At 35.2% G+C, this 23,771-nt stretch overlaps 1 protein-coding gene across 4 annotated transcripts in view; it reads right to left on the minus strand.

The window, feature by feature from the left end:
* The window catches only part of CSMD3 (CUB and Sushi multiple domains 3), a 618,429-nt gene that overhangs the window by 513,081 nt on the left and 81,577 nt on the right, over positions 1–23,771 (minus strand). The gene's annotated exons all lie outside the window — the stretch shown is intronic.

Raw genomic sequence — 23,771 nt, forward strand, 5'->3', positions numbered from 1 at the left:
ATTGCAGCGCATATTTTACACAGGTCTCTGTTAAAATTTGTAGGGGCTGAACTTTTACACCGTAATATGATGAAAGAAAGGGGATCATGATCCACTTTAATGAGGGAATTTAATATTATTTAAATTATGCACTTTAGTCTCAGAAAAGAAATTTCTGATTTCAAGAGGAAATGCAAGGAACATCATCATGAAATCACACATTCATAAGCAAAGCTCTCTTGCAAGGAATTACAGTGTTGTTAGAGTTTGTGGTTTTGGTGTTGTTTGTATGTTTGGTTTTGTTTTATTCTATTAAAACCACTATGTTTGAGACACAGATGCAAGGAAAGTCTTTGTGTACTCAGCACTGCTGATATGCTCTGCTGATACTCACTTCTACACATTCTTTTCATTTGATGTACATGTGCTAACACTTAATTTCCTCAATTCTAGGAGAATAACCTCATCAGGTTATACTAGACTAACAAAGCCCACAGTATTTACCTGTCGAAATTGCCTAAAGAACGAGCTGAGGAATTTAGCTGTATATACTCACCAGTGAAATCCAGAGATATCCTTAGAGACCAGTTAGCCACGTGTGGAAAACTGTGTAGCAGATTAGGATGACTTATTTTATTAATGATTGACATAAAATTATTTTCATGTGTTTGTAGATGATCCCTTATTGTACTTTTTACTTTGAATTTAGAATTACAGAAAAATTTAGATCAGAAGGGACCTGTGGAGCTCAAGTAGTTCAACCTACTGTTCAAAGTGGGCTTAAAGTCAGTTAGTCCAGGTTGCTCAAGATTTACATTTTCCCTTTCCATTCTTAGAACAAATTCTCTGTGGTCTTTTGTTTATTTAGGATTTGGGGGATTGATTTAGTTTGTTTTGTTGGTGTTTTTTAGGTTGATGTTGTTTTGGTGTGTTTTGTTTTTTTTAAATACAACTATATAAATAGTTACCTGGGTTGGTCTGAGGACTCTTAAAAAAATGTAAACTCTGATATTTTTATTGGAATAAATGGCATATATATTTAATTTTGCTTGATAGAATATTACAAACACCAATGCTGTTTACTGGTGGTTTAATACATTTGCTGCTGCTTGTACTGAAATTCAGTCTCAGTCTTGTTCTGAAATTGCAAATTAACTGATGAGTTATGTCCTGCCATTATCAGTATTTCTAATCTCATCAGTGTGAAGGACATAGAGTGATGAGAAGCCCAGAATTCAAAAGGTCAGGAAATTATTTGCTAAAAAAAATTGTAATTGCAGTATTAACATTTATTTAATGTTTTATTTATTTTTAGATTTAAGATACCTTTAGATGAGTTCTATGTAGTGTACCGGTAATTTACCATGAGACGTATTTGCTGTGGGGATCCTAAAAAGTTTTTTATTGTTCTTTGATGCCTATCTACCTGTAGTCCTTGATATTCTAAATTAATGGTATTCTATAGATGTTTTTTCTTAAGCAATCTTTGGAAAAAAACCAAGTCAAAACATGACAACTCCACCACAATACAATAGCCAATGTATGTCATTGGTTACAGTCATGACAGGTATGAAAGCCAAATTATAATAGTACTCACATCACATAACCAGAAAATTTAAAACAATGAACAAAAGAAACAATGGCCCCTAAAGAAGTATATATACATATTTTATATGTAGCAAGTCATCAGTGTGTGTATCTAGAAACCTACTCCTTGTTTTATCATTGGCAATCTTATGAATAATGTCACTAAACCAAGACTAGATTAAAGAATTTATGTTAATATGAAAAGGTGCAGAATTATTTACAGAATATTTAGGATTATGGAAATGTATTTTTTATTTGATTATGAGATTTCTTTTTCTAACAGTAAAACAAAGTAATCAAATGATCACGACGCCCAAAGAGGCATATACATAATTCTTTGATAAGTCAGTATCAATGCAATTTTCCCAGCAGCTTGGTCATTAACCAAAAAATACATTAATCCATTGGTAAGTATCAACACTTCAAAACAAGTTGATCTAATGTAAACCAAAACCAATAATTTCAATAAAACTTTAACTTGCATCACACAGTAGATCTTCCTGGTATCTATTTAGCTACTCAATACTTTTAAAGACTTGTGGATATAAACACATATCCAGCAGAAAATAAATACATAGTTATCCCCAAGTATTTAAGTTTATGAGTGGTACGTATGCACAGCTTAGATGGGTAGGGGATTTTTAAACTGAACACATATATTACTAACACAGCAAACATTACAGCTCCTCATGAAAAACAGACCATTATAAGAGCCATTTGATACCATTTAGCTTTCATGGGTGGGCCTTTTATAACCATCATTATGCTGCACTTAGGATCAGCTTGTTTCCTTAATTTGGTTGCTACATTTAAACTGATAGGAAGAACTGCAGAGGTTTTACTCCTGGCTTAGTAGATTCCAAATTCATCAAAATTTTTAATTAAGAAAAAAAATCACATGCAAATATCACTCAGTAAAACACCAAAGATTTTCAGAAAGGAATGTAATGGAATTCACTCAGACAACTGAAATAATACTTGAGTAATATTCATTGGGTACAAGGCATTGACCTCAGAGCTTAAGTCTCATTTGTATGTTAAATTCTACAATGTTAGCTAGAATAGTTTCCACTGCTCTTTAAAATGAAACATAGCAAGCACATCATAACTGCAGCACAGATATGTCAGATAAGCAACAAAATACCAGTAGGATAATGTATGTGCATAGGCCTGATTGCCACTTCTTCAAGGGAGTCATAACTAAATGTCTGAGTACCCCATACAAGTAAAAAAAAGGTGGAACACATGCAAAACAGGAAGTCATCTCCTTAAACTGGTATCATCTGCATATCAAACATGTTTAAAATTTAAATTTCCCATCGAAGCTGAAGGTTTTTTTATCTACAGCAATTTTCCATCTTACTTTCTCTTTGTATATTTCATTCCATTTGTATCAACTTTTTTAAAATTTAAAATATCTAATGGATTTATACAGGGGACTGTCTATTGCAGTTTTAGACACTCTGAGGTACTTGAAACATCAGCACAGAGTTGGTAGATATGACATTAGACCAACATGAGATCCATGTACTTTTGGAAAGATGGAGGCCAGGAAGGATTGATCCCTTAGGGATTCTAGACGTGCCTACATCTTATGTTACCCTCTTCAATCATTCCTTTATAGCCTACTACTTTGGCAGAAGAAATTTATACTAGGACAGATGGACTTTCTTCTTCTATTTTTGGGTGGGATTTTCATTCACCTGGTCCTAATCTTCGTTCCCATTTTGATTTGGGAATTGGCTCATTTAGTGTTCCCTGACCTCATAAAGAGATCCTATAAGTAATTGATACTGGCTCATGTAGCTAGAAACCATGGGAGCTAAAAGACAATGTCAACAGAAGTCTGAGAAGAAAACACAATTCCTTCTGTCTCAATTCTTTAAAAAAATAATTTTGAATTGTGACATTCTACTTGAGTATTTGATTGAGGTGATGCAGTTCAGCTACAAAGTATCATGAAACACAGAAGAGAGATAAAAATTTGTAAATGAATACACTGCATACTAATAACTATGTTTACTTTGTTCTTGCTAGTGTCTTACAAGCTTGTCAGGCACCTAACACCCACAACAAATGGACACATTATGTGTGTCCAAGACTACAGACAGTTCTGGGAGTACAGGAAAAAGTTGAGAGATATTTTTATTTATTAACTTTTCTATGGTAGAAAGATCAGATGTTCATCCTGAAAAACTTGTCTATAGAAATTCTAAAACTCCAGTATTTAAATATGGTGAAAATAAAGATGACATGCCATTTGGAGACACAGCATACATTCAGAATTTAGATATTATTTGCATGTTACATTATGATGCTTTGTAAAGTAGTTTCAGTAACGTGAATCTGGCAATGTTTTTCTAATCACCTTTAAGTACAAGAATGGAGAATAGAAATCTGGATTATCTTGGAGCCAGAGAAAAGGTCATATGAGATATGTCATTAAATTACTCCAAGTAGACCCAAGACTGCAGGGAAGAAAATCTCCATCATCACCATCATACTTTTCGGCAAAGAATTACTCCTACAGGTTGTTTGGCATAACTACCCTGTGGTGTCACTTTATCCTCCCGAGGAAAACCAAAGCAGCTGAGGATCCAAAAGGACATCAGAAGCATGAGAATACCACCAGAGAAAGTAGATTCTTGGAAGATTCTGTACAATTTTAACTGTATTTTCAATGGGATTTTTTTTTTAAATAATTACTTTGAGCATGAGTGTTAGCAATATTGGAAGCAGATTAGTAATAATAACTGTTATATTCACTGTTATATTTTTATTTGTTAAGAATTCTTGAGAAAATAAGACAGACTTTATTTGATTCCTCAGATGTCTCTCACTACTCAGGATGCAAGTGCAGAAAATTTCCTGATGTATAAATAAAGTGACTAAAGGATGTCTGTTTTCAGGTGAGAGACTAGTTTTGAAGGATTCTCTGTCATATGTATTCTCTGACTCCATCCTTATTCATTTTTTTCAGTAATGGAAGAAGTCAAATGGAGTCTGAAACAAAACACTGTCTTATGGATACAAGAATTTATTAATATTCTGACCCCATTAATTCAAATATTGATATGTTTGCATCTATATGAAAATCTGTAGCAACATTTTTTTGTTTTGTAAATTATTGAAAATGACATCATTATTTTCTTTCAAACATGTAATTTACAGTGTGTCACTCTGTCTCTTCCTCCTGTGAGTTACTATACTCTGTTACGTGCTGTAGATTCACAAAAAAAAGGCACCTATAGTTGATCTGTTTTCCTTTTTTATTTTAAAAGATTATGACTCCAAGAGTAATTACGATATTTCCATTAAAATTTCTTTCACTCTTTTTTTAATCATTTTAAAATGACAAATCATCTTAGATTTGTGGTTTCCAAGCTTTTAGAGTCCTGACTGGAAATTTCTGAAGTTTGATCTATCATTTGTTTTCTACTTTTACCTTGATTCTTGAGATAAACCATATATCAAGTGAAAGTTACCTGCATGCTGGACTTTAAACTCATCAGGCCTTAAGGAAAGACCAGTGCCCAGCTGCTGGATCAAAATAGAGCAATCTTTTCATAAAAAGTTAAAATTATGGAAAGCAATCTCAATTAGTAATACCAAAGTGCTCCTAGATTAACAGTTTACTTGAGATTGTGATGTGGTAAATAAGATGACTGCATTTCCTCACTATCTGTGGATCTTAGATATTTGCTGCTTGACAAAGCATTGATAACTCCTTTAAATATGTAGCTTTTAAAAAGGTATTTTAACAGCTCTTTGTTTTGCTGTTAGTTTCTTTTTTTTCAAGTCCATAAAATTCTGGCTTTTCTGAAGTGTGTTAGTGATTTCCAAAGAAAATACAGTTCCTCTAGAAGATTTTAGCTTGGATTGGATAGTATACAAAGAGATTTTAAGTGAATAGTAGTCTTTCACTTCATCACAATAAACTTTTGATTAGCTAGTAGAAATTTTACAGCAGGAAGAGTTGTAGTCTAATCTGAAAAGTGTAAGAAATGTTTGTCCATAATTTATATAAAATAATGCAGAAATGTAAAATGCAAAACATAACATGTCAACCAATCATAACTTTGACTGTAAAACTAAAGTGTCAAAGCCCATCCATTCTCACTTTTAGTCTGATCTCCAAAGAACTGTTTATTCTTAATGTCATAAGGAGAAGATGGATTCTGAAAAAGAATATGCATAATAAGAAAAATGCCAAATATAAAATAAAAGTATATAAAATGAACTTTTTGATACATTCATTGAGAATCTTCTCCACAGATAAAGCCAAACTTTCTGAAGACAACAGAAATGTTATTCCATAGTTAGCTGTTTACAGGAAATATTTCTAATTATATTTTTTTGTTTTTCTAATATCAATGTAATTTTTCTTTTCCTACCATGATGAAATTTTGGTTTCAGTGACACATATGCAAATTGATAAACCTCAGAGAATAGAATTCTTGAAATCCACAGTACATAAACAAATGAAGCTGCATCACCAGGGGATTTCTCCCATTAAGGTAACTATAATCCTTCTACCAATTGTTTCATTTGTAATGTCCATTAACTTTGTATCTGCTATTTATGCTGTTATTATTTATCTGGTTTTTAATACTTGGCAAATAAAAACATCCTAAACTTAGTAAGGTGCTCCTGGTGTTTGGTTTTGTTGGATCACATGCTGATGAATTCATTAAAAAAAAACACAAACCCCAAACAAATAAACAAAAAAAACCCAACAAATCCTCAGCAGAAGGCATTGCTTATTTGAATTTTCTAAGATAAAATCATGATCTTCTCACTTAATTTGCTACTGTATTTGTTATGATCAGCATCTAATTGACCAAAATAACAGGGTTCTGCAGTATTTTTTTCTAGACACAATTTTGTCTTTGTCTAATATTCATTAAATATTTGGTTCTGAGGACCCTATTCCCATACTTCTACAATTCACGGCATTTTCTTATTTTGAATACTGAGATATTAAAAAGAAGATGTGATTACTTAACAAAGTATGAATTTTGAATTCTCAGTGTATTCAATCTGACACCCCATATTTTGATTGTCATATATTTAGCTGCCCTCTTACATGGCAATGTAAAATCTAGCATCTGTTTCTCTTCAGTCTGTTCTGTGGTCTTTTTTGCCTATGTCTCTTCCATAATAATTCATCAGACATGTAAGTATCTGTGCTGGTTTTGACTGAGGTGGAGTTAATTCTCTTCACAGTGACTAATATGTTTCGTATTTGTGCTGAAAACAGCACTGATAATGCAGGGATGTTTTTATTACTGCTGAGCAGTGTTTACCCTGAGCCAAGGCCTTTGCTGCCTCCTGTGCTGTCACACTGGTGAGGGGAATGGGGGTGAATGTGAAGTTTGGAGGAGGCACAGCTGGGATAGCTGACCCCAAATGACCAAAAGGAGGTCCTGTACCATATGGCATCACGCTCATTATACAAAGTTGGGGAAGATGAAGGAAGGGGAGATGTTCGGAGTGATGACTTTTGTCTTCCCAAGTCACTGTTACCTGTGATGGGGCCCTGCTCTCCTGGAGGTAGCTGAACAACCGCCTGCCCATGGGAAGCTGTAAATTCCTTGTTTTCTTTTGCTTGCATGTGCAGCTTTTGCTTTCTCTGTTAATTTGTCTTCGTCTCAACCTATGAGTTTTCATACTTTTACCCTTTTATTTCTCCTCCCCTTCTCCCTGATGGGGGAGTGAGGGAATGGATGTGTGGTGCTTACTTTAGCCAGCTGGGGTTAAACCACAACAGCCTCTCTGATCTCTGAAGAGTAAACTGAGCATCTACCAGCAGAAAGTTTCAAAAGCTCTGCAAACTATTAAAGTAGCAGTAGTAGTCAGCCATAAATGGTAGTCAACAGAAAGGCTAGGAAAGTCAAGGAAATATGCTTTCAAAAATTAAATTATATATTTCACTACCAAGATCTTTGATGAAACAAAATGTCTTCTATGTCATTAAATACATTATTTAAATTCACTGGTGCTTTTAAGTATATGAAAGAGTAACTAAATAATTTATTTTAAAACATAAAGTTATGTACCACTGCTAACTACGTATATTTTGCTTTTGAATAACACCATGCACCTTTAAAGTGATCCGGAACATATTAAGCAATGCTTCTGCTCCGTCTTGGAAACTGGATAGTTCATATTTCACACATAAAGGCATACTGGTCATTCAGTTTGAAGCATATCTCATGCTGTTTGATTTCTATATCAAATTCCACAGCCTAATGCTTGAGATGCAGCTCTAACAGTTTTAGCATCTTTTACTCTATCAGTATCCAGTGTAAAGTAGCATGAATGCCACAAGTGAAAGGAGATTTTTTTTCACTCCTGTTATTGTTTTCCCATGCAGTTTACCAAAATTGCATTAATCTTCCCAAAAAAATAAATAGGAAATTTTTCGTATTGAAAATATGAAAAATACATGTAAGTTACTGTAAAAAGATTGCTTGGATATCCAAAAATATTCATTCCACAGCACAAGATAACGGAATAAATCTGGTTGGAAGGGACCTCGGGAGGTGTCTATTCCAACCTCTTGCTCAAACAAAGGAGGGGCAGGTGTGAGGTCAGTCCAGGTTGTTCAGGGATTTATACAATTAAATCTACAAGCAGTGAGATGGCCTAGCCTCTCTGGGCAGTCAGGGACAATCCTTAACTGTCCATGAGACATGCTCTGTCAGCCTCCATCGCCTGATCTAAGTAACAGACCTAAGCGACCACACACAAATACCACAGGAGAGAGGACCTTGCAATTCTAACATGCTTACTCTGATGACACACACTAAAGTCAGAAAGCACTGTTCTCCCAGCAAAGGAACAGGTCCAAAGAATATGATACCAGTATTCAGGCTTGTTTTAAAAGACCTAACCTCTGTAGAGAGACAGTTCTTTTTCACAACCCTTAATTTAAATATAATCATGGAGCATAGAAAGCTTTGGGTTGTGAGGCACCTTTAAGTCCAAGTCCCCTGCAATAAGCAGAGACATATTCAACCAGATGCGGCTGCTCAGAGCCCCATCCAACCTGACCTTGAATAACTCCAAGGATGGGGCATCTACCACCTCCCTGGGAAACCTGGTCCACTGTTTCACGACCCTCACTGTAAAATATTTCTTCATTATATCTAGCCTGAATCTACCATCTTTTAGTTTAAAACCATTAACCTTTGTCCTATCACTACAGGCCCTACTAAAAAGTCTGTCTATTTTTCCTATAAGCCTCCCTTAAGTACTGAAAGGCCGCAATAAGGTGTCTCTAGAACCGCTAGCAGAGAGGATGGGAAAAAAATCAAATCTCAGAGGACAAAACTAAGGAAATATAGAGGTTGCCAAAGTTGAGAAGCATGATGTTTAATATGTCAATCTGCTAAACTGATGGTGAAAGATAAATTTCACTGTAGAACTCATAATGACTTTTACTCTATCATCACAGCAGTGAAAGTAAACTTATTCCCACATAAAAAAAAATGCTATAAACCTTTGTTAGTACTATCATTATTTATTTTTTATACAGATCTTACAAGATCATTTCTACATCAAGCAGATGTACAAAGTGCATCAAGCACTGAATTGCTAGCCAGTTGAAGGAGGTGATTGTCCCACTCTGCACTGGTGTGGCCTCACCTCAAGTACTACGTGCAGTTTGGGTGCCACAATATAACAAAAATATAAAGCTGAGAGTGTCCAAAGGTGGCCTTGAGGGGAAGCCGCCTGAGGAGCAACTGAGGTCGCTTGGTCTGTTCAGCCTGGAGAAGAGGAGACTGAGGGGAGACCTCATTGCAGTTACAACTTCCTCCTGAGGGGAAGAGGGGCAGGCACTGATCTCTTCTCTGTGGTGAGCAGCAATAGGACCCGAAGGAATATGATGATTCTATGATTCCACATTCACACAAAGGCACACTACTTTCCTTATTTTCCAGTATACATTTAGGGTGGGGTTTCTGAGTTACTTCTTAAACTTTTATTTCTTGGCTAGATCGAAGAATAAAAAAAAAAAAAGAATTCTCACATTTAAAAAAAAAAATTAGTTCACCTGAATGTTTCTTAGAGTAAAAGAACACTATTTGCATCCTAAATATGAATTTAAGTTTCTGAAGATATGAGAGTCTTATATCTAACCTGATGGATAACATCAACAATATTTCCATGATTATATATTTCTGACTGCTGTATTAACTGCCAGAGAAAAACTAATTTCTTATCAGATTTTCAATGCTGTGGCCTTTTCTCACATCCTTATTCTATGCACCTACCCATGCAACCATGCCTTTCTGAGCTTTGAGCAGAACAGACAATGTCCTAACAGCAAGTTCCAAGAATGTCCAAGGCTAAAAAGTCCAGAAACAATAGTAGCTAACTCAAATGAGGATCAAATAAGCTCCAAAAGAATTCTGGTGGATTTCATCACACAATCACTCATGATGGCAACCAAGTCATTCACTTGATACACACTCACAATGATTAATCAAATTGAAAAGTGTCAAATTAAAACTGGCAAGGTGAAGTTCAATTACCTTGCTGAACTAGTTCTTTAATTAATCCAAAAGTTTGAAAGTATTCAGAAATGTAACATGTAACTGATAAGTACATTCAGAGTTAAGCAATATATCACTGATGGAATAGCTAGAGATTTAGGAAGGATATGAAAATCTTGTGATTCAAGAAATCAATTAATATGTAGGCAGTGAGTTAAACTGAAGCTCTGTAATGTGCAGATTTCATGCATGCATTGGGTGCAGGTGTCAAGGTTTCAGTAGTGGTGAGGGCTCTGTGAGGAGAGGCCAGGAGTTGCCCTGTGCTGGACAGAGACAGTTCCAGCCAACTCCAGTGGACCCACTGCAGAATGCACCTGAGTCCATCAACAAAATTGGTGGCGTCACTACGAAAACATATTTAAGAAGGGGTAAAATGCTGCACAAGAACTGAGGAAAAAAGTGTGAAAAACAGACCTGTGAACACCAACACCAGAGAAGGACAAGGTGCTCCAGGCAACATAGCAGAGATTCACCTGCATCCCATGGAGAACTATGCTAGAGCATCTATGCCCTCTCTAGTCACACAAGATCAGATGGATATTGCCTGAAGTTACTGAAGCCCATGGAGGACAGGTTGGACTAGGGAAAAGTGTAAGCAAAAAGAAGCAGCAGAGACGTAGGCACTAACCACAACTCCACATTCCCCATCTCCTCTGTGCTGCTCATGGAAGGGGAAGGTAGAGAGATAAATGAAGTTGAGCCTGAGAAGAAAATGGTAGGGATGGAGAGAAGATGTTTTAGTTCATGTCTTTATTTCTCACCATCCTGCTCTCTTTTTAATTGGCAATTAATTAAAATAATTTTCCCGAAATTGAGTCATTTTTGCCTGTGATTATGTCCTGGCTTAGGCTGGAACAGAGCTTATTAATTCTATCCCAGTTGAAACCAAGAAAGTTATTTGGTAAGTGATCTCCTGGACTTATCTTAACCCAGGAGTTTTTCCATCTTATTTTCTCTTATTGTCCTGTTCTTGAAGGGGAGTGATGGAGTGGCTGGTGGGCATCTGGCAGACAGCAAGGTCAACTCAGTACAACCTTTAATGTTCTTTCTTACATGCCAATTCAGAACAAACATTTTTTAAATCCCAGAAGTGTATTGGAAAGAGATAACACTTCTCTACTGAATAATAGACAATTAAGCTTGAATCTCTTTAGGGTTTAAGTTTTTGTGTGTCCTTGTGTGCATTCATGTGTACATGTTGACAAGTAATTAAAGATGTTGAATTGCAGCTGAGAGTATTGCAAGATTGAACTGCAACATCCGAGTAATTTTCCTTCTGTCATGGTTTGAGAGCTCCAAAATCCAATTCCCTAGTCCAAACCCCCTCCCACATCTCATCCCAGTGTGAGATGGGTTTTCCAGACACCATACGAGACTCAAATGGGGGAAAGGAAATATATATTACAATGACTGTACAAATAAAAACTACAATACATTATATAGAATCTTAGCTATCTCTACCATGACGTAAGTATTTACAATGGATCAAATCTCTTCTCCCCTCCAAATAAAAGTCCAGGAGGGAAGAAGGAAAAGATCCCTTTCCACTCTCAGAGTAGCAATGTCTCTAAGGCAGCAGGTTTTCTTCTTCTCATGCAGCAGCTGTAGCTGGATCTCTGCCAGTACACACGAGGGGGTATCCAAGCCCCTCGGCCACTCGTCTTCAAGCGAGGGTCTTATCTTCCATGGGCTGCGTTCACCCAGACAACGGTCGCGTCACCACGTCAAACCACGAAGCACAGGGGTCTTCATGACGGTCTGTATCTTCAGGAGATTCAAGTCCCCTTTGCAGAGCTCTGTGCTCTGTCTCAAGCAGCGGGGGGGGCCAAGGTCACCCTCTCTGCATTCCTTCTCCGAGCTTTTTAGCTCCTCTCTGCAGTGCTGCTGCAGTTTTAGGACTTCCATTCAGTAGGAGTCCACCCTTTCCACTTAGGAAAGGTCACAAAAGGAGTTTGGGGTTTTTGGTTCAGTTTCTTACCCCGACTCTGTCTCTGTTTGAGCTTAGTTCTCTCTCTCTGCTACTGGCTCTCTCTCGGCTCTCTCAGACAACTCCGTGTCTTCCTTGGCTGCATGTTTGTTGCTGCTTCTTCAGTTATCTCTTGGCTCTTAGCCACAATCTCTGGATGCTGCTTCTGCTGCTGCTCTGTCTCTGCTCACTCACGGTGGAGAAAACTTCTTTAGCTTCTCAGTCACAGACCTCAGTCCAGTTTAACACTGTTTCTGAGTTTCTATGACCCCAGCCAGGGGTTGGGGGGCCGTGGCCCCCCCCAGAGGGGCTCTTGCCCCTTCAGCTCGTGGCTTCAGAACATGGTTACTTCTTCTACCACAACTACAACTACCTTCTCTTCCGTTCTGCTTGTGATACGTTTATATTTTGCAGAAGCGCTCATTGGGTAAAACCTCAAAACTTCAAGGGTCACCACCCCCTGGGGTTTTACCATTTTATAACTTCAGGGGGAAAACTGTTTCCCCCCACCACAACTCTCAAGGAAGCAATCACTTACCCACTGAATCAGGAAGAAAGTAAGAAATGTAAAGGTTTCCTTAAAAGCATGCCAATTAAAATATGAATAGGAGCAACTCCTACAATTTTTACATGTATATTAAATCAGTTTAAAATAAGTAAACAGATTTTGTCTTTATAGTCTATAAAACAAAAGAAACTAGATTGAGCAGAAGTGGCTGACTGGGTTCAAGTTTTATTCTTACTGAAAATTGTAAGAAAAATACGTTATACTTTATTCAACAATTCATTAACAAATTGACATATGATTTATGAACTAATTTATTTTTGTCAAATGACAATTTTTCCCTGTCAAAATGCAAAACTGTTCATGCAATCTATTATTTTTAAAAATAATGATCATAGGTCAAGGCTGAACATTTTAAATTGAACAACTGCTTTGAACTAAACAATAAAGTACTCATCAGGTTCTGGTATCATCATTATATTCTTTATAAAACAAGTTTCTAAAAACTGCCATCATCCATTATTAGCGTGAAACTTTTCTTATACAACTGCTCACTTTTTTTTAGCATCAGAAATTAAATAGACTTTATAAATTATTATCTTTCTTATAGCAGTCAATTTATTTTAATATATAAAAATATCAAGAAGAACTTCAAATGATAAGAAGAACTAGACATCCCACTACCATACAAATACTCTTTAAAAATCTCTAGGGTGTGAATTTGCCTGCTTCTTGTGGAGAAAAACTGGTCAGAACAAAACATATCAAAATAATAACTTGGAGAGTACTTGAAACCATCCTAGGTCCTTAAAGTAAGTAGAATAAAAAAAATGAAACAAATAGAACATATTTTTAGCCTCTAGCAGCTAGAACATTGTGACAATATAGTTTATTGTCCTCATCTTCTTAAATCTGGGTAAAAATGTACAGTACATTTTACCAGATCTTGGAGCTTTCAAAACATCAAAGGAGAGGAACCTGCTCCTTCCAGTTTTCCCAGAGTTCTGACACTGACTTCACACCAGTTCTAGTGATTTGCACACTTCTCTTGATGTGAATTCATTTAACCACTCCGATGAAGAGCTAATGCTTCAAAATAAACCCACATCAATTCAGTCATCAAAGGGGAGCATATCCACAAAATCATATGCCTGAGGAGTGCCAGAGCCAATGGAAAAAAAGTGAAGGATAACACTGCCAAATTCAGAGGAACATGGGAGACGGATTTGCTTCTGTGAGTGACAACAAGCTTTTAGATGAGCTGGACTATCTTTTGTAACTTTGCCTTAATGTGTGAAAATAGCGCAATATGGAAAGGAGAGATGCCATATTTTGCTTATCACTGTTGTAAGTGCCAGGAACTTCCAGAACAGCCTCAACTTATACTAAATATTCTGTAGAGTTTTGGAATTCATCCACAAGCAAAAGGTTTATGACATTATCACCACACATGTTATTTCTGTTCTGGTACAGAGATGAAGTTGTAGTAGAAAGACACGTGAAGGAGGAAAAACTATCTGCATACATTTCAGAATCTATGCATTTAATATGAAAAAGTCAGTATTATAATACTGAGTAACTGCAACATATAGAATAAAACCTACCTAGCTGGAAAACTGACTGCAATAGCTAAAAAAAACAAAAAAAACCCAAAACCAACCAACAAATAACACAAAACAAAAAAACCCAATAAACAAAATCAAATGAAAAGGCCACCATGGACTTTATTTCATCCCTTTTCTTCCAGAAAACTTTCACTCTGAGTCAAAAAGAACCTACTTTTCTCACAGGCCCCTTGTTCACTTTAAAGGAGAAAATAAGAAAATATAGGCAGAGTATGCAGAAAAGAGTAAGAGAGGAAGTCCAGAGGATGCTAGAGTAAGATGTCTCTCCTCCAACATGGGGTATGACTATGTTTCTACTTAGAGGCTGGAGCACATGGTGCTTCAAGGCAGAGCCTGAATCCCCTGCAGTAGAGAAAGTATGAATAAAGATATTATTTTTGACCACTGGAGGGAGAAATTAAGCTCTCAATTTCCCATATTCATTCTGAAAAGCCCTTGGGGGTGGGAAGGGTAAAGAAGCAACAAAACAGACAACCAAATTAAACACAAAGTGGAGGAGAAGAAAGATAGGGTATAAAGGAAAACATTTTACATTTACAGATCTGAAATTCTGAAAAAGGCAGATCTGGGAAAAAAGTTGTGACACTTGAGGTGCTATTTATCCCATCAAACTATAAATGAGACCCTATAACAATCTTTACAAATCCAGAAAAGCAAAGGGTTCTAAATTAATGTATCTGTTAAATAAGCTCAAAACATACACTATGTAAGCATAAATTACATAAACATATGATTTTCAGTCTCATAGCAGGTAAGTAATTAATTAAATACTGTTTATAACATGTAAGATACCATAGCAAAACATCTAGCAGGAAAATGAAAAGCATTTTTTAAGGAAATCATACCTGAGTTTAAAATAGAAGATAAGGTCCCACTTCCAAGGGAGAGAAATCTGAATTAAAAATTTGGACTTGGAAAATGTAGATTATATTCCTTTTCAATTTTTCTCCTTTTCCTACAGAATGCATGTGTAGCCTTTCCCATTTCTATCCCCACAAAACCAGAAGGAGAAGACTTTCAAGGAATGAAAAAACTCTCCAGAGTATAATTAAGTTTCCGATTTCCTAAAAAAATATTTCAATAATTAAGTGTAATTTTTCACATTAATTGACTGCTCTCTTCAAACATCTCCTACGATATGAAATGAAAATTAAAAAATACCAATTATAAGAGTAATTTTTATTACATGAAACATTTTTAATCCAGTATAATATAACAGAAGAGTGTCAGGTGCCTTATTCTAACCTCCACTTTTTATAATCTTCCAGTAACCGGTCCAACCAAGAGGAAATATTGCCAAAATTAACAAAGATGTACCACAATCATTTCATGAAAGAAATTTTCAAAAAATTCCGTTACTTTTGCTGAAATCAGGAAAGAAAATGCAGCTAATGTTTGTCTCTGTATTTAGGTTTGGATAATAGCTATGTGCTTATAAAATGCTCATCTGTAAATAATGTGCAACTAGCATGTACCTTGTAATAAATGGGGGTATGTTTAAATAAAAATAAATTTATACTAGAAATACGAGTCCACTTAGCTGATCTATTTTGCAATCATCAAAGAACAGGTTAGTCTGTGTTATATGGATTCCATATCAGAGCCATTTTGACTGACATTAACAGAATCAGATAGTGGAGTAAACAAGACTTTCAAGGGAAATAATCATTCATGCAAACAGGATATCTCACAGAAAAAAGAGAATGAGTGAGCCACCCACATTTCATACCAACATAAAGAGTTACAGTTCTTACTTTTTACTACTGTAACTGATAAAAACAGTAAAAGAAAAAGCATATGCAGGAAGTTTCAGACATTTTCATTGTCCTTGTATTATTGGGATTTGTGTTTTATAAAAATTTTAAATATAACTTTTTCAAACCATTGAGTCGTATAATCCAAAATGTGAAATCAATTCAAAACTATTTTTGTACACAATCCATTTATGATAGCATACAGAGAATAGGATTTTTTAGGACATTCAAAATTGGTCCTCTGTACCTTTCTTGAAATTTTACCTTTGAACTCAATAGCAAGAATAACTGACCACTACTCTAAACACCAATCTGGAAAAAACCACTTTGTTTAAGCAAACATATTTTTATTAAAAACAAACAAACACAATAAATAAATTTATTTGTGGATGAAGGTTATAATTATTATTTTAAAAAAAGAAAAAAGTAACTCCTGGTTTTGATATGACTTCTTCATGGCTTACTATCAGTTAAAAAATTTCCAACAGCTGGATCACATAAATCACTATTAAGAACCACTGCCATGTAAATCTGGATCACATAAGCATAATAATGAAACCTGGTATTACAGCATTGTTGATCAATAACCTTGTGTGGTTCTAAAAAGCAAACAATGCCCAATAATACTCTAGGGGAAAAAAAGAAAAAAGTCCAGGCTTAATTTCCCTAGACAATCATCAAAAAAATCGTAGGTACAGAAAGATTAAACACAGGTCATACTGCTAATTATATGTGCTAGGCCAGAAATAGAAACTTGTCTAGACTATTTGTTGTTAAGGAATTTTTGTGATTTTGTAAATTTGGTAATTTAGTGAAATCCTAAAAAAAAATTAATCTTCAAAAGAGATAGAACTGCAAATAAGAAATGCTTAAGTCAAAAAAAAGAAAATTATGAGATTATGATTAATCATGGTGGTCTTAGAAAAGTAGAACAGAGATGGATAAAACAATTTCACTGAGGAGTGTGGAATGGAATGGAATAAGAGATAAATTGTAGAAAATAGATAAATCGTGAAAGCAATATTATGAAAAGAGGAAGGTACAAATACATCCAGTACTTATTTTTCATGTGAAACACTAGTCAAATCCATTGTTTTTCACTTTAACTTCTGAAAAGAGAGACATCTTCATTCTAATTTTTTTGCCCTAACTGTAAGCTTATAATATCTTATGGAATTTATTATACAGACATTGAGAATGAGACTTGTCCATATTATTGATATGTGGAAACATACTTATAATACTTTCTATAGTCTTTAATTTGGAAAAAAAAAAAGCAACTTTAACTCATTTACAGAGTGAATAATATTTTTTTCCTACCTCTGAGTTCTGTACTTTGGTCAGCCAAGAGGTTTACTTGATTTTTTTTTTTTAATGTATGGAGGATTTTGTGATGTTTTTATATTTTAAGTATTTTTTTCAATTCTATATTTAAATATATTTTCACTTCCTGTATTCACTTGAAATCACAGAGGAAAGAAAAATAATTAATAGAGATTATTACTGCCGTGATTCATTTTCCCATGGTCTGGGTTAACAAGTTTACAATGGCACTTGGACTAGGCAAAGAATAATTTTGCAATTTTCAATATCAGATTGCTATGAAAGGTGATTAACCTGATTTGCATGTCACTGTGACTTTTTCATCCAGGTTATATTTATAGACTTGGATTATCAAGCACCACAGTACATAATGAAGGCAGGAACCCAAGAATTTACTTAGCTTCAAATTAGAAAAATAAAACCCCCAAACAGTACTGTGACTTAATTCCAGATTTTACCATGGTAGCTAATTTTGTCAGTTTGAAAATAGTGTCCTTTAATATTTACTGTTTCCTTCAAATAGTAGAAATCTTTTTGGAACTTATCAACAGCTACTTTATAAATGACAACTGAAACACTTCAGTATATGAAAATTGACACTACAAAAGTAGCCTAAAAGTACTAAAAGTTCAGCTGTTATCAGCACTCAGATTTTGCCATTTTTGTGTATGTACAGTTTCATTTGGGAGTTTACATGGGTCTACTATGCCCTTTAGAGCATCCATCTCTTATCATTCCTCTTATATCTCACTTTTTAGTTACTAAAGTTACTCTCTCTCTTTTTTTTTTATACTGGTGTAATAAAGATTTTATATATATATATACTCTCTCTCCACAACCTTCCTCAGTTTTGCATTTAGTATTTATTAGTTAGATCATTAGACTAGGCCCTTTTCATTTCAGCAGCACGCAACATTCCACCCAAAAATATGAGCTCCATTCATTGTAGATAGGTGCTGGTTACTCTAGAGAAGCTTTCTCATCAACAATTTAAATGACCTTGTAAAAGAGTGTTAGAGAAATGTTGATCTGCAGGCTTTAGCACTAGAAGTCTTTATTGGTTTCTTTCAGACCACAGTTAAAAATAAACAGCATTTGTCCAAAACGAGATTCCTTTTTCATAGTATTAGAAAATCTCAGTTAAAACTTAGTCTACTTATATAGTTTTAGTATGGGGGATATATAGAAAGTGACTTTAAACTGTCAGCAAGAAAAGTGAATCTATTTCACCTTAAAGGAAGTTCTAATATTGTTTAAAACTGGACAAAATACACATTTGTCTCTTCACACGATTTGTTTCATACTATAGGGCAGCAGCATTTAATTAGCAAAATTACTTCAGCCTTTTGAACAGATGTTATAGATGTATAGAAGCTAAGTTTCTCATACACCTTGAAGAGTAGATGTCTAGTATATGTGTTTCACAATGCAAAAATCAAAGCATATTGGACCATACAAGAAACCTGTATAAATTCGTGACTGAATTTGTAAATCCTAATAAAAAAGACACTTTTGCATAAATATCTGTGTTACTATATTTAGATCCCAAAGACTTTCACTGACTGCAGACGAACCGATGGCAAATTTGGAGATTTTTTTTGATGCTACCAACACTTAGAAAGAAACTCTGGAAGGGTTTTTTGCTTTTTTTTTGAAGGGGGGCATGGGGGGGTGGTTGGCAGGATAAGTCACTCATCCATGTCAATATAATCAGGGAATTCCAATATATTTTTTACATTAACTTGTTCTTAGGTAAATAATTTGGATGATAAAATATTCACTTCCAGCTGTGCAATGAATCTATAGGAGTCAGTAACAAGTGATCAGAGTTGCAATTTAAGACAAATATTAGAGAGACAGAGAGAAAAGTTCTCTAGCTCAAGCCTTATGCCTGATCGTTACTTTATTCTAACTAGTGTATATGTAAATACCCACACAGACATATAAATATTCGCACAAAAACTCATATCTTCTTCTGGCTTTCTGCAGACATATCAGCTAAAATAGAAGGACGATGCCTTTCTTCAAAAACAACAGAAACAGTCTATAGGGACTACATGTTCAGGGTTCAGTTTAGCAACAGTATATGGTTGTTCCAGATACATTCTGATTCAGTTATCAACTTTATGAGGTATGTTTATTGATACTCTCAACTGCAACAATACAAGGGGAATTTAACAACTGGTTTAAGAGTTACCTTTCTATCATGTAAACAAGTCTAGAAGTTAGACAACCCTGTAACAGCACAAGCCTTTTCCATAGACTATAACTTTCTGGGACAAGACTATTATTGTGAACTATCATTCTTTTCCTTTTTATAACTGAAACACAAGTGGAAGACTAATGGCCACAAACTGTGCTAGCATGCTGTGTATAAATGTCATATAAGTTTGTCATATATAAGTGGCCTCCACAACAAAAATCTTTCCTTCCTAGGCTGTTTCAAATCCCATAAAGCAATTTAGCAACACACAAAAAAAATGAATAAGTAACATTTTTGGTTCTCAGAGACCACCACTCAATAAAACTGGTATGTGCACTCTTCATATGGAATCAGTTACCAGTTAAAGCTAGTTATCCACTTTTCCAAAGGAGATAGATAATAAATATCAGAGACTGTAAAAGAGTTTTTTCTTGCATTAGTAAGAAAATTAGTTAGTAAACAACCTAGTCCTATATCCATCAGCTAATTCAAAGTAGCCAAACTGGCCATCCAATTCAAAGAAAGATATGCTATGGAAGGTTGATAATGGGAAAGTCTCTTCCTAAGATCACTTAGTAGAAAGGTACCTCCACCTTCAAATAATTGCCAAAATTTTAGTTGGTTGGCTGGGTTTGATTCAGTTTGGCTTGGTTTGGTTCAATTTTGGGTTTGGTTTTAAAACCTTACGGTTTAACTTTGGATTTCCTTGCTAGCTAACCATTTCTTCCCAGCCTGTAAAAATCTTGGATCTTTTGCAGTAATATAAGCATAAATTCAAGACACCAGTTGCACCCTGTCTGGGCAAGCACATTCCTTTATCAGTTTTAATTATCTACCTTTCTCTCTCAATGAGTATTTAGACATATAACATCATATCAAAATATTCCCAAGAGTATAGAACAATTATATGTTCTTTCAGCTTTGCATTCATAAGCATAATGACAAGTATTTTATTGCTTCAATATATTTTTTGATAAAAAATAAAAATTTCAAATTGAAAAAAAAGAAATTCCATTTAAACGTCTTGTCTACTCAGAATCTGTCTCAGAGCTGAATATCTAGCATTACATTCTGTTACATTTCTTTCAGTTATCTGTTTCTCTTATCTACAAATTTTGCCTTATTTATTGCTGTGTATCCCTACCAATTTTCAGTTCAACATTCTATAGACCTCCAACTTACACTTTTACAGAATTTAGTTCTTTATTCATGCAATGAAAAACTTCTTTTTAAGATTCATTCAGTTCTGTTATTGTTCTCATCATTTTCTGCTTTGATTGCTGGTTCACCGTGCACTCCTTTTCTTAATTGCCATTGTTCCCTCCTTCATCTGTCTTCCTCTTCACTGTTGTTGCTTTCTGTATCCTTATCTCCTCACTGGTCTTTGTCTAGTACTTATACCTTTTTTTTATTTTCTCTTTCTTTGTAAGGGAGAGTGTAATTCTGTTTAATTTTGTTCACTGGTCCCTAAATTCTCAAGTGAAATTCCCTCCTTTCTTCTCTTTCTATGTAAATAGTGGAGAAGTCTAAAGAACTGTGGAGCAGTTGAAATAAAAATCAGTGGCTCAGTGATAAGAGGTTTGAAGCTGTTTCCAAAGTGGTGAATCCTTAATTTGTTCCTAATCAGCTCCAAGTATCTTCTCTGCTTGACAATTTGGGCAGGAAGTGAACAGTGGTGAGGGAAGGAAAATGTGTATACTTAGGACATAATAAGCAGTCAGAGCTCAAAAAGGGCTACCATTGACAAAGGAAACGTTTTGAAGTTCAGTAAATGGTCCATTGTTGCCCTATCAACAACTCCTGTTCTACATAAATAAGCAAAAAGACTTAAACAAGCGAGGGAAAAAAGATTTTTAAGTTCCAGTTGTCAAGGTTAGTTGTGAAAGAAGACCTAAATTACTGTGAATACTGCACTTTGACATGTCTTAAAGCCTGAACAGCCAAATAGTCAAGGAGATCTTTGTCAGATTCGCTCTAGGACCTCACAGAGTTGACATTTTTTTCTTTATTAGTGCTGTCTGCTAACTTAAGCAACTGTTCTATTAGTAAATTAAAGGCATAGAACTAATTTGGAGTTAGATACTCCAAATTCCATTTGAAATGGCAATAATCTAAATGAAGTGATAACATACTCAGAAAGAGTCTTTTATGTAGTTTAAGTAAAGAAGGAATTGTTCATATGAGAAATAAATTACAAGAACCAAAGCACACACATGTATGAAGTAAAATGGAGCTGCATACAAAACAACTTGGATTCAGAAAGGAGAATCAACCCACCCTCATGGCATTTTCCTCAGACAAGACATTGGCATGAGCTCAGGGCACCCTGCACTCCATGCACTACACGTGGTTCAGTGCGAGGGAACAGTCGCCATCCTATCTTTGTCTGGGGAAGCCACGGGGACATGATCCAGTGGGAGCATCCATCATCTTGGTTTTGTTCCCAGTGGTGAACACCTTTTTGTGGGCAAAACACCTTCTCTTTTTATACAATTTTGTTATTAATATTGTTATTGCTATTGTGCGCTTCTTACTCCATTGCTTTGTGCTTTCAGGAAATTGTTATCTCAACCCAGGCTCTGCTTTTGTCCCTCCCTTACCAGAAGAAGTGCGGGAAAGGGAGTGGCTTATTTGGAGTTTAATTCCTGACCGGTGGTAAAACCGCCGCACACTGACATAGCAGAAGTGGGGGAAGAGGGAGGAAAAAGCAAGCAAAAAATGTGAGGTTTTTTTTTGCCCTCTGGTTTTGATGAGAACTAATATGAGAAAGATTGGAGCACTTGCTCCAAGGATAATATATAGCAAATATATAAAAAGAAATAATAGCATAATAGTTTCCCAAAAAACTTAAGCTAAGATTTTTCTGGGAAATAGTAAAGGACATAAGAGACATATAAATGTTCACAAAGACATATGGATAAAGTTCAAAGGACCAGGAGATAGAAGGCATATGAGTAAAAAAAAAAAAAAGATTACTGTAGCTACCAGGGTGGCATTAGTTGACATAACAAGCTGAAGGTTGCACTAATAACCTAGCAGAATAACCTAATAGCTGCCTGTTTGACACAAACTCATATCTGTTAAAAGGAAAAACACATATGCAGCATAGTTAGAATAAGAAATGCAAAAGCAAGCAGAGGTATTAAAAATGAGGGCACTGGAAGTTTCTGCTAGTGCCAATACTCATTCTTTTACTAGCCTTCTTTCTTTGTAACATTTCTGTAAGATAATTATGACAATTTAGCAATGTGAGATGTAAATTACAGTTCTTTCACTTTAAAAATAGGAAGTTTTATAGGCAAAATCTAGTCTCCCTGAAATGTTTTTCCCCTTTTAAAACTGAGAATTGCTAGTATTTTACTTCATGCTATTTCTTTCTAAAGGTAGAACATAAAATTAGTAAAATGGTAGTTTTACTTTGGATTTTGTTGTTGATTTGGGTTTTTTTGTTTTAAATTATTAAACGACCTGAATGTTTTTCAAAAAAATTTTAGATGTAGATTAAAGGATGGATAATTCTATGATTTCAACACTCTCAAATCAACAAATGAAAATTATTCTGAGAAAATGTACCTTACATTTGTGACTGGTTTTGAGCCAAAACACAATGCTTGATTATGTTTCAGTAATACCTGGCACATTTATGATGGAGAGACAGGTACCTGACAATATTATCAGGCCAGGAGCAAGCACTAATGGGGTGACAGCAGGGTGCTCAACCCATCTACATGAGTGTTCCCTTATCAGCCAGGGAAAGCACTCATTCTGCTTCTTCTGTGGTCCTCTGGACCACTGAAGAAGGTCCAGCTCTTACAGAATGGTCAGAGAAGCCAGGCTGGCTTCTTGTTCTGGCATGTCTGATGTTTTTCCATGCCCTTTACAGTTAGCGTAGCCTCGCCCCAGAGCCAACTCACCTACTTGCAACTGAAACAATAGTTAATATTAATTGATACTAAGGATTCGCTTTTAATTTTAGGTATTTAACACTCCTTTTTTTCCTCCCCTCCCCTCCCCTCTCTTCTCTTCTTTAGTTGGATCAAATAAATTAATTTTATAGTCAGTCTGCGTCTGTTCATTTAGTACCAAATTCAAACGTTTGGAAGTACTAGAGTGAGGATACAATACAATGTAATACTAGGAGCATCTTGAAATTTTAAAGATCTACTTATTAATCTATTGAAAATGTTTTTTCACTTCAAGAAGAGTAAAGGTTAAAAATGTAGGCATAATTAGGGAGTCAGATATTTCAGGAGAACAATTCATCAACA

The sequence above is a fragment of the Lepidothrix coronata genome, unplaced genomic scaffold, assembly GCF_001604755.1.
Source record: "Lepidothrix coronata isolate B3197 unplaced genomic scaffold, Lepidothrix_coronata-1.0 Scaffold15, whole genome shotgun sequence".
Lineage (NCBI taxonomy): Eukaryota > Metazoa > Chordata > Aves > Passeriformes > Pipridae > Lepidothrix > Lepidothrix coronata.